The following is a 12,944-nucleotide window of genomic DNA, read 5'->3' as shown; positions in this document are numbered from 1 at the left end:
CCTCTGTCTCTCTTAGGGTTAGTGTTAGGAGGGGGATCATCTCTGTGATTTTTTTGCCACCGAAAACTAATCTAGAACCCTAGATGGCTCTGACACCATTGTTAAACTCCTTGGATCATCTAGGGTAAAGATGTGACAGTGGTCTACCTTCTGCTTGGCTCGAGGAGCCCGAGCCGTTGGCCATGGTGGAGTTGTGGCGGCTGTGGAGAGAGCAGTGGCGGTGCTTTCCGTCACTGCAGGGCTAACCTAGATCAGTAGGTTTTGTCGGTGGGGTTAGCGGCTGCGCGACCAACCTCGTAGTGCGTGCCCCAGCCCCCACCTCTTTATATAGCCCGCGACAGGGGGGCGTCAACCATAGGTGGGTTGAGCGCCCCCGATCAAGGCGCGGATCAAGGGTCCGATGGGCCGTTGGGCCCACACGAGAAGGAGATCAACCTAACAGTGAGTTGACAATGACACGAACCGTATCTATTTACCAAGTTACTAAGCTCCTTAGGGATGGTGGGCCGTAGTGGCTCGGGACCTTGGGGGTCGTTGGTGGGAGCCGTTTCTAAGAGTGTGTTTCCTGCTCGAGGAGGTATGAGCCTACTAGCAGGTAATCATGGTGTTTGTATGGGGCTAATATGAACACTATCAGTGGCCACCAACGTTGCGATGTGTTACAACATCACGTTGACCCACCCAACAACTCTCTCCACCCACTAAGTAAGACCATACCGACAAAAAGAACTAACGCAGGCATAATTAAATGTCAGCCCAACCAGGCTCAAACACATAACGAGCCGTCGTCTGACAACTATGAAACACATTGTTAAAATATATTGCCCGCCTCTCTTTACAAATTCGAATTTTTGATTGAATTGGTTAGAGCATGAATTCAATGTGGTATCAGAGTTAGGAGGTCTTGAGTTCAAGACCATATCAACATAGTATGAAAAATGATTCTACAGCCCAGATGACCGGTCGCGGCTAGGGTTACTGAGTCGGCCGCCTCCTCGCCTATGCTCAGGAAAACGATTCAGACCGCATGCCAAATTATCCAGTTTTAAAAGCGTTGGCATGTCCCGCCAAAATGGGAAGAAATTTTTCACTAAATGAAGGTTTTTTGGAACTCCATGATGCTCTACAGTTGCCACTTCCCGTGATCTGTACGAAGCAATTACATAGAATGGTATTAACCAGTCCATTTTCTCGGTACCGACAACAATGAAATAGCCCCTCAAAGGGAGGAGGTATACAGACTTGGCAACCAAAGCTTTAGTGAGCATCAAACTTCAGCGTCTTGGCGATCTCATGCAGGAGGTCCTCTGCACTTCTTTTCTTTGTTTTGGTGTGGAGCTGTCCACTCCAGGTACTTGTGCAAGCTGCCGGTAAAATCGGTGAACAGTGCGTCGACTCCGATCTCTCTGAGCCAGTACTCATATTCAGCATAAGGGTCTTGATGGAAGTTGAAGTGCAGGTATGAGTTCTCATTTCTGAATGTGTATGGATGCACCTGGAACGCCACCATGATTCAGCAAGGTACTGTTCATCTATGACCTGGCATATGTATATGTACATGTATAACTTGCTCACCTGAAGATTCAGAGCATGTGCCCGTGCCACAAGATCGGTTGCAGGGCCTAAATGATTATTCTCTGGGGGGATAATTGTATCCTTCCATGGCCCAATCCCAATTACATACTTCCTTATGAACGCGAGATAGCCGTTCGAAGTTATTTCATAGTATGACTGCAGGTTAGAAATGGTCTTTGAAAACTAGGAGTTTTCGGGTGATGAACTTGGTACAAAAAAAAAGTAGGGCTTACTGCTGATCTTACCTGGTTGGTATCTTGAGTTGGAACTGTGGTTTCGTCTATTAGAAGTAGTTTTGGAGCATTTGTGATGTTTGAGATGTAAATTAGTGAAGTTGGAGCAAAGGATTGGATGAATAGCGGCTTCATGAGCCAATCTTCAGACATATATTTGCCTTTGTAGCCATACTTGAGAAGCGTCTCGACAAACTTGTCCTCAAACTTCTTGCCACCTGACCACTTGACCTGCATGTTTATTCAAAAATCATATTGTGGAAAAATATTCAAGAAATCAGTAGACATTAAAGTTGGTTCATTTGTTAAGTAAACAATGTGTTCCAGGAGTTTGTCAGGTTGAAATCACCTACATGCTGGTTGATGAAAATAGGATTCTTGATCTCTGGGTATATTCCGACCACCCTGTCAGCATGAAGTGCAATCAAGATAAACTCATCAAATGTAAGAATATTGTACTTCCCTGCAATATAGTAGGAGAACACTATTAGCAGTAGCAAAGAAACAAGAGTTATGTATTTAAAAGGACATTAAATAGTACTCCCTCCGATCCAAAATAAGTACCGCAGTTTTGAACTGGGGTTAGTTCAAAATTGCAACACTTATTATGGATCGGAGGTAATAACTAAAAATGTATAAGGCATCCGAATTACACACGATTGAGACTAATATGATTTTATTTCATTGTTGATGGCAAACATGAGAGTCATATTTAAGGGCAGTAAACTGCATTAAAAAATAAGAAAGCAAGAAATAGACAAGACAAAAGTAATACCATTATACTGTTGATCCCTGAAACTGAAGCGCTGTTTCACCCTCAGTGATTTCAGTTCTCTTAGTGTAAAATCCACTGGAGGAAAAAAGAACTCCAAAAGTCAGAAGTAGATTCTCGACCAAAAAATGTTAGAAATAGAAAGTTAGCAACAAAAGAAGCTTGAGACACAGTTTCACATACCGGTAAACCAACCAGTCATATTTACTCCCTGGACTTCATAGGTTCTCTTCCTGCCAGCGAACTCAGTACGGCTGGCGATGTCGGTTGTGTTATCCAGTGTTACATCATGAAAACATATCAGATGACCGTCCTCTGATGCAAGTATATCAGTCTCAATGAAGTCTGTACCTTCGTCGATAGCCCTCTGCCATAAACATTGCACAAATATATTCAGGTTCGGTTTTTAAAAAATCAGGCTTGCATTAAGATATTGGATTTCAGTCTTCATAGAATCTCCACCAGTTTAAAAAACATGCTAACAATCTGGACATGACATGATCTTCGGGATATTCTTCAGCATACACGTCCTTTCATCATAGTTGGGCATGTGGAATGTGCTATACTATAGTCTTCTCGGGTACTGAAGACTATTAGGGTCAATACCCAATACTCCCTCCATTCCGTATTACTTGTCACAGAAATGGATAGAAATGGATGTATCTAGAACTAAAAATACGTCTATATACATCCATTTATGCGAGTAATTCCGGACAGAGGGAGTAACAGTTGAATTTGACGTGGCACTAAAGTATACTACTACCATCTGAAGCTGATGCAACATAGAAGGAAGGGCAAGTAATTGAGGAGTAAATTGCTGGTTACCAAATATGCCGCAGCTGTCTCCTCGGGTATTTCGCCATTGGAACCCCTGTGGGCAATGTTGTAAGGCCTGAATGTCTGTAGTGGCTGCTTCTTGTGGTTTACATCCAGCTGACTGTGGCGACGGGCGGCTGGGTTGGCATCGGATCCTCCAATGAATAGGAGCACAAGGACAATGACGGAGGCGTGCCCTGTCAGAGAATGCATTCAGTTTATAGGATCTTGAAACTAAGCAAATACTGAAGATTCTGACGAACCAATTTGATACAAATTCCATCTTTGCCATATGAAGTTGCGCTACTCCGAGATTCAAAATAGTAAGATCATCAAATTCAGATTCAAAATAGCAAGATCATCTTGCATCAAATCTATGCATTATTCAGAGAGAGAGAGAGTGAAGCCATGGTATGGCACTTACAGAGGGAATCCATGGTGCTTCTGCTGCCTCCCTCCTTGCTTCCTTCTCCTCCTTACGCGTAGCCTCCTCCTCCGCCTATGGAGTCAGAGTCAGAGAAGCTTTTAAGAAGCGGTGGCCGGGCACGGAATATTCCTTTGAGAGCGACACACCCAAAAAAGTCTTGTAAGTGGCGACGCTATTTGGATTTGGATTTGGACATGGCGTGAGCTGCTGCCCCTGCATTTCTTTCTGCTGCTTCTTTGATTTTCGGAAGGGGAATGAAGTCGATTGGAGTCGGAATTCCTCCGGCTGTCCCGTACCTATCGCAGAGTCGTCGTCCGTCGCCCGGTACAGCAGGGTTGCATGGGTGTCGACAAGTTTGCTGTCAGCAACGATTTCAGCGGTCAATGAAAGCCGCTGGGTTCACTAATTGCATAGGGTCACATCCTATGAGGAACTAGAAGAACGCATGTGCGTTGCAACGAGGCCACATTAAATTTAAAAGTTCAATATTAATTATGTTAATATTACATTTAATATTCGCATACATATTAAGTGACATTGACGATCTTTTTTACCATCAAATTCTCTCACACACCCCCTCTTCCTCACTCTTCCTCCCCCTCCCCCTCACTCGGGAGGTGGGACGAAAATAAACCCGAAACGGAGACTACCAACTGAGATATTAGGAGTAGAGATCATTTAGTTGATAAAAATAAATAGAAAATGGTGTTAAAAAGGAGAAACAGATTAGAATACATTAAAAACCAAAAGGACGATGTAAAAGGGCATTCGCCCTGCCCCCGGGCCTTGCCACCGAACCGGCTCAGCGGTCCAGTCCCCGCGCGGTCATCTTCTCCTGTTCCCCGAGCCGCGTCGCTACAGAGCCGGGCTCCCGCCCGACCACCTCGCTGGCATCGAAGGGGAATGGATAAGGGTGACGCCCTTCCTTCCCTGCCCCCATGGCCTCACTCCTCCTCGACGCCCCCTCCCAAATCCACTTCTCCTCCTCGCTCGCTCGATCCCGTCGATCTGGACGAAGTCAGACGCCACGGCCACCATGACCGACCCCGTCCACATGGCCACTGCCCTCCCTGCGGGCTAGGAGCTTGTCGAGGAGCTCTGAACGCCTTCGCCACTTCGTCTGCGCCTACGAGATCAAGTCCAGCACCCCCGCATCGACGTCGCTGTCGTCTTCCTCAACCTTGGGCCACCGCGACATTGCCGTTCGATCCGCGCCGCCCCGAGCTCCCATGTCTTCCCCTAGGGCGCCATTGACACCGCCATGATCTCCTCTTGCCTTTCCCCTGTTTCCCCTCTCGTTTGCTCTCGTTAGGTATTTCGCCGTGGCTGAGAACCACCGTCCGCCATGGCCATTGCAGGGGTAGCCACCGAGCTCCTTGGATTGACCCCGTGGCACATGCCCGCTCCTATGCACGCCCATGCCCGAGCCTGCCGCTCTTCTTCCGCGCCCGCGGGGCCACTCCCTCTCCATGCCCACGCCCGTGCTACACCGCGTCGGTCGCGCCCGCCACTGCCGTCGCGCTCGCCGCAGCCACCGCATCACTTTGCCCCGCGCGACACACACCCTGGCCGCGCGCCCACTCTCGCTGGCTGCGCTCGCCCCGTCTACTGCCGCCTATCCCTTCGCTCGCCCCGCTGTCGCGCCCCTACCTCGCGCCGCCTCCAGTCGTGGCCATCTTCTGCCGGCCGCCCCCTCAGCCACGCCGACCGCATCTCTGCCCTCCACCGTCGGCTGCTCGCCTCGCCTGCTGCGTGTTGCTTCCTGCTGCTATGCGCTGTTCTACCGCTGGTACGCTGCTGCGCCATGCCCTCGACACCGCCGTGGACAAATGTGGCGGAAGGATTGTTAATGGAGTCTGAGAAGGAGGTGGCGGAGAAGGTGTGGAGAGGCAGGAGGTCTGGGGCGGTGTCACCTGGCTGTGGTGGAGGTGTTTATGCGAGAAGGAGCAAGAGTGGAAGGAGAGGTCACAATTGGAAAGAATCACAAAAAAAAAATCATAATCCGGAGATCTCAGTTCAAAAAAATGCTAATATCGATGGAGGGGTGATTTCCTTCAATAGGTGGAAAACATAGGAAATATTGGTTGTTATCAAGGAAAGGTAAAAATTTAGGAAAGTTAGGATTTTTGAACTGATTTCTATGCAAATGGGGTTTTATTGTTTGGTAACGTGATATCAGTACCTGCCCGTTTGTGACGTGTCTGATTAGGAAAGTTTGCAAATGTTAAGAAACTATTTATTGAGAGGAAAGTTGTGACGTGTCTGTTATTTGTTTCCTAAAACAAATTTCACTAATAAGAGAAATCGATTGATTTAGATAAGTTAGGAAAGTTAGATTAAAATGTATTATTTGTTTCCTGAAAATCTGTTATTTGTTTTCTAAGATAAATTGAACCAATAAAAGGAATCGATTGATTTGCATAATTTAAGGAAGTTAGATTAAAATGTATTATTTGTTTCCTGAAAAACTGTTATTTGTTTCCTAAGACAAATTGAACCAATAAAAGAAATCGATTGATTTGCATAATTTAAGGAAGTTAGATTCGTGATTTCTTATATGTTGGGAAAGTTCTGGTTGTAATAAAGAGTGAAGAGAAAAATAAACCAGTGGACCAGGATGGGAGGGGGTGGTGGGAGGAGAGACGAAAAAAACCAGCGAAAATAAACCGCGGACCAGGGTGGGAGGAGAGACGAAAAAAACCAGCGAAAATAAACCGCGGAGACGATTCACCAACTCGTTCATTAGGAGTAGAGATCTGCTGGGTAATGGGTATGCCCATCCATCCTAGTTTCAAAAGACTGCAGACGCGAAGAAAATGATTACGAGTTCCGAACCTCACATATTATCTGTCTCTACACATACATACACAAGTGAAAAATGCAAAGACAAAACACTTCTGCTTCGGTACACCCCCTAAACACATCGACGACGAAGATCTGTCTCCCTTTGTGATAAAGGACATGATGGGCATTTTAGAAAAACTCCTCAACACGCCAGTAGTTGCCATCCGCGTCGTACGCCGTATCCGTGCTCATAGATACACGTCGGTGGCGTGTTAACGCGTCCAAGACCGTCGGTCAGACCAGCCAAAGGACGCATGTTATGTTTTGCTCCAAATTCAAGTATAAAGAGTGAGGCTAACTTCTGACGAGCGAGCGGAGCGAGGCCCGTCGCCGGTAGGCTTGGGCCGAAGTGGATCAGTATTGACCTAGGTCACCTGTGTTATATATACCTCTTGTAAGCCGCCGCACGGGATAAGTTGATCAATTGTAAATCCCCGACGTTTGTAACCTCCCCCGATATAGTGAAGTTTGGCTGGCTGACGCCCATGGTTTTTTCCCCTTCGTGTTGGAGGGGTTTTCCACGTTAAAATCTCGTGTCCCCTCTTTGATCTTCGTTCTTCGTCGAGTTGATTTGCCTGTCATATCTCTAACAACACAGGTGGTTACCTACTCGGCAACACGTAGTCAGCCACACGTGTCGTCGGTGGGGATTCAGAGGCGCCCATCAATGGCACCTAACGCCTCCACCGGCGCCCACCCACCTCCCCCTCCTCCTCATATATGCAACTTCCACCTCTCTTCACCGTCATGTTCGCCTCCACAGCCTTAGCCGTCGCTGCCGCATTCACGCCCAAACCCTAGCCGTCCACCTCAACCTCCCACCTCCATGGTCATTTGGCGCTACGATGGCGGGGCCAGAAGCAGACGGCTACGCCATGCAACCTCAACGTCTAGGAGGCCGAGGACATCGCTCCTTTCGGCACGCTGCCAGACACGCGCCTGTCGTCAGGATGACATCTGAGCATCAGGGGCGTTCCAGTGGCACCAGTCCCCGCCGTCGGCTTAGTCACCATGATGTGCACCATTGTTGTGTATCAGGCGCGCCTGCCGTCGGCGACAAGGGGTGATCTGGCCTATGCCCCCAGAACCCTCTTTGGCCGTAGATCCTCACCCAGGATCATGTGGACCGGATCCAACACTTCGACGGCACGTACCCACCCGTTTTGGGAGGGGCGTAATTACCATGACGTGTTGGCCGCGTACCGCGCACAAGTCGGTGTCAGGAGCGTTCCGGTGCCGCCAAGTGGTGACAGCGGCTCTACGCCGCGAGGCGGTGTCTGCATCTATCTGGAATTGAGCTCCACGGCACGCAACAACCTTCGCATCCCTAAGAAGGATCTGGTGCCGCCTTGCCAGGGGACTACAAGGTGGCCATCGAGCCTGGCGACCCGGAAGACTCGTCGGGGTTCCTCCAAGCAATTCGTGAATCAAAGGTGTTGGAAATATGCCCTAGAGGCAATAATAAATAGGTTATTATTATATTTCCTTGTTCATGATAATCGTTTATTATCCATGCTAGAATTGTATTGATAGGAAACTCAGATACATGTGTGGATACATAGACAACACCATGTCCCTAGTAAGCCTCTAGTTGACTAGCTCGTTGATCAATAGATGGTTACGGTTTCCTGACCATGGACATTGGATGTCGTTGATAACGGGATCACATCATTAGGAGAATGATATGATGGACAAGACCCAAACCTAAGCCTAGCACAAGATCGTGTAGTTCGTTTGCTCAGAGCTTTTCTAATGTCAAGTATCATTTCCTTAGACCATGAGATTGTGCAACTCCCGGATACCGTAGGAATGCTTTGGGTGTACCAAACGTCACAACGTAACTGGGTGGCTATAAAGGTGCACTACAGGTATCTCCGAAAGTGTCTGTTGGGTTGGCACGAATCGAGACTGGGATTTGTCACTCCGTGTAAACGGAGAGGTATCTCTGGGCCCACTCGGTACGACATCATCATAATGTGCACAATGTGACCAAGGAGTTGATCACGGGATGATGTGTTACGGAACGAGTAAAGAGACTTGCCGGTAACGAGATTGAACAAGGTATCGGGATACCGACGATCGAATCTCGGGCAAGTAACATACCGATAGACAAAGGGAATTGTATACGGGATTGATTGAATCCTCGATATCGTGGTTCATCCGATGAGATCATCGAGGAGCATGTGGGAGCCAACATGGGTATCCAGATCCCGCTGTTGGTTATTGACCGGAGAGTCGTCTCGGTCATGTCTGCGTGTCTCCCGAACCTGTAGGGTCTACACACTTAAGGTTCGGTGACGCTAGGGTTGTAGAGATATTAGTATGCGGTAACCCGAAAGTTGTTCGGAGTCCCGTATGAGATCCCGGACATCACGAGGAGTTCCGGAATGGTCCGGAGGTAAAGATTTATATATGGGAAGTCTTATTTTGGTCGCCGGAAAAGTTTCGCACTTTATCGGTATTGTACCGGGAGTGCCGAAAGGGGTCCGGGGGTCCACCAAGGGGGTCCACCAGCCCCGGGGGGGCCACATGGGCTGTAGGGGGTGCGCCTTGGCCCATATGGGCCAAGGGAACCAGCCCCAAGAGGCCCATGCGCCAACAGATAAGATAAAGGAGAGTCCTAAAGGGGGAAGGCACCTCCGAGGTGCCTTGGGGGGAAAGGACTCCTCCCTGGCCGCACCCTTCCTTGGAGGAAGGGCCAAGGCTGCGCCCCCCCTCTCCCTTGGCCCTATATATAGTGGGGGGAGGGAGGGCAGCAATACACAAGCCCTGGCGCCTCCCTCTCCCTCCCGTGACACCTCTTCCTTCCCGCTTGCGCTTGGCGAAGCCCTGCCGGGATCCCCGCTACTTCCACCACCACGCCGTCGTGCTGCTGGATCTCCATCAACCTCTCCTCCCCCCTTGCTGGATCAAGAAGGAGGAGACGTCGCTGCTCCGTACGTGTGTTGAACGCGGAGGTGTCGTCCGTTCGGCGCTAGGATCATCGGTGATTTGGATCACGACGAGTACGACTCCATCAACCCCGTTCTCTTGAACGCTTCCGCTCGCGATCTACAAGGGTATGTAGATTCACTCCCCTTCCCCTCGTTGCTAGATTACTCCATAGATTGATCTTGGTGATGCGTAGAAAATTTTGAATTTCTGCTACGTTCCCCAACAGTGGCATCATGAGCTAGGTCTATGCGTAGTTTCTATGCACGAGTAGAACACAAAGTAGTTGTGGGCGTAGATGTTGCCAATTCTTCTTGCCGCTACTAGTCTTATCTTGTTTCGGCGGCATTGTGGGATGAAGCGGCCCGGACCGACCTTACACGTATGCTTACGTGAGACAGGTTCCACCGACTGACATGCACTAGTTGCATAAGGTGGCTAGCGAGTGTCTGTCTCTCCCACTTTAGTCGGAACGGATTCGATGAAAAGGGTCCTTATGAAGGGTAAATAGAAATTGGCATATCACGTTGTGGTTTTACGTAGGTAAGAAACGTTCTTGCTAGAAACCTATACAAGCCACGTAAAAACTTGCAACAACAATTAGAGGACGTCTAACTTGTTTTTGCAGCATGTGCTATGTGATGTGATATGGCCAGAAGATATGATGAATGATATATGTGATGTATGAGATTGATCATATTCTTGTAATAGGGATCACGACTTGCATGTCGATGAGTATGACAACCGGCAGGAGCCATAGGAGTTGTCTTTATTTTTGTATGACCCGCGTGTCATTGAATAACGCCATGTAAATTACTTTACTTTATTGCTAAGCGCGTTAGCCATAGAAGTAGAAGTAATCGTCGGCGTGACAACTTCATAAAGACACAATGATGGAGATCATGATGATGGAGATCATGGTGTCATGCCGGTGACAAAGATGATCTTGGTGCCCCGAAGATGGAGATCAAAGGAGCAAGATGATATTGGCCATATCATGTCACTATTTGATTGCATGTGATGTTTATCATGTTATGCATCTTATTTGCTTAGAACGACGGTAGCATAAATAAGATGATCCCTCACTAAAATTTCAAGAGACGTGTTCCCCCTAACTGTGCACCGTTGCGAAGGTTCGTTGTTTCGAAGCACCACGTGATGATCGGGTGTGATAGATTCTAACGTTCGAATACAACGGGTGTTGACGAGCCTAGCATGTACAGACATGGCCTCGGAACACATGCGAAACACTTAGGTTGACTTGACGAGCCTAGCATGTACAGACATGGCCTCGGAACACAAGAGACCGAAAGGTCGAACATGAGTCGTATAGTAGATACGATCAACATGGAGATGTTCACCGATGATGACTAGTCCGTCTCACGTGATGATCGGACACGGCCTAGTTTGACTCGGATCATGTATCACTTAGATGACTAGAGGGATGTCTATCTGAGTGGGAGTTCATTAATTGGATGAACTCAATTATCATGAACATAGTCAAAAGGTCTTTGCAAATTATGTCATAGCTTGCTCTTTAGTTCTACTGTTTAAGATATGTTCCTAGAGAAAATTTAGTTGAAAGTTGGTAGTAGCAATTATGCGGACTGGGTCCGTAAACTAAGGATTGTCCTCATTGCTGCACAGAAGGCTTATGTCCTTAATGCACCGCTCGGTGTGCTGAACCTCAGCGTCGTCTGTAGATGTTACGAAACATCTGACATACACGTTTTGATGACTACGTGATAGTTCAGTGCGTATTGCTAACGGTTTAGAATTGTGGCACCAAAGACGTTTTTGAAACGTCGCAGAACATATGAGATGTTCTGAAGACTGAAATTGGGATTTCAGACTAGTGCCCATGTCAAGAGGTATGAGACCTCTGACAAGTTTCTTAAGCCTGCAAACTAAGGGAGAAAAGCTCAATCGTTGAGCATGTGCTCAGATTGTCTGAGTACCACAATCGCTTGAATCGAGTGGGAGTTAATCTCCCAGATGAGATAGTGATGGTTTTCCATAGTCACTGCCACCAAGCTAGTAGAGCTTCGTGATGAACTATAACATATCAGGGATAGTTATGATGATCCTTGAGCCATTCGCGATGTTTGACACCGCGAAAGTAGAAATCAAGAAGGAGCATCAATTGTTGATGGTTAGTAAAACCACTAGTTTCTAGAAGGGCAAGGGCAAAAGGGATACTTCATGAAACAGCAAGTCATTTGCTGCTCTAGTGAAGAATCCCAAGGTTGAACCCAAACCCGAGACTAAGTGCTCCTGTAAGGAGAGGAACGGTCACTGAAGCAGTACTACCCTAGATACTTGGTAAATGAGAAGGCAGGCAAGGTCGACAGAAGTATATTGGATATACATTATATGAATGTGTACTTTACTAGTACTCCTAGCAGCACCAGGGTATTAGATACCGGTTCGGTTGCTAAGTGTTAGTAACTCGAAATAAAAGCTGCGGAATAAACGGAGACTAGCTAAAGGTGAGATGACGATATGTGTTGGAAGTGTTTCCAAGGTTGATGTGATCAAAGCATCGCATGCTCCCTCTACTATCGAGATTTGGTGTTTGCGTTGAGCATGATTGGATTATGTTTATCGCAATACGGTTATTCATTTAAGGAGAATAATGGTTACTCTGTTTATTTGAATAATACCTTCAATGGCCTTGCACCTAAAATGAATCTCGATCGTGGTGATACACATGTTCGTGCCAAAAGATATAAAATAGTACCACATACTTGTGGCACTGCAATTTGAGTCATATTGGTATAGAACGCATGAAGAAGCTCCATGTAGATGGATCTTTGGACTCAATCGTTTTTTGAAAAGATTGAGACATGCGAACCATGTCTATTGGTATATATGCATGAAGAAACTCCATGCAGATGGATTGTTTGGACTCACTTGATTTTGAATCACTTGAGACATGCAAATCATACCACATGGGCAAGATGACTGAAAGGCCTCGTTTTCAGTAAAATGGAACAAGAGAGCAACTTATTGGAAGTAATACATTTTGATGTATGCAGTCCAATGAGTGCTGAGGCATGCAGTGGATATCGTTATGTTCTTACTTCGCAGATGGTTTGAGTAGATGCTGAGTGTATTTACTTGATGAAACACAAGTCTGAATCATTGAAAGGTTCAAGTAATTTCAGAGTGAAGTTGAAGATCGTCGTGACAAGAGGATAAAATGTCTGTGATATGATCATAGAGATGAGTATCTGAGTTACGAGTTTTGCACACAATTAAGACATTGTGGAAAGTGTTTCACAATTAATACCGCCTGGAACACCATAGTGTGATGGTGTGTCCGAACATCATAACTGCACCCTAT

At 47.1% G+C, this 12,944-nt stretch overlaps 1 pseudogene; it reads right to left on the bottom strand.

Moving 5' to 3' along the window:
- Positions 1-1,043: 1,043 nt before the first annotated feature.
- LOC109740801 (glycerophosphodiester phosphodiesterase GDPD6-like) lies at positions 1,044-4,071 on the bottom strand (annotated as a pseudogene).
- Positions 4,072-12,944: the final 8,873 nt, after the last annotated feature.

This window comes from Aegilops tauschii, chromosome 1 (assembly GCF_002575655.3).
Source record: "Aegilops tauschii subsp. strangulata cultivar AL8/78 chromosome 1, Aet v6.0, whole genome shotgun sequence".
In the NCBI taxonomy this organism is placed as follows: Eukaryota; Viridiplantae; Streptophyta; class Magnoliopsida; order Poales; family Poaceae; genus Aegilops; species Aegilops tauschii.
The sequence above is the reverse complement of the archived record's forward strand: the minus strand, read 5'-3'. Positions and strand labels throughout refer to the sequence as shown.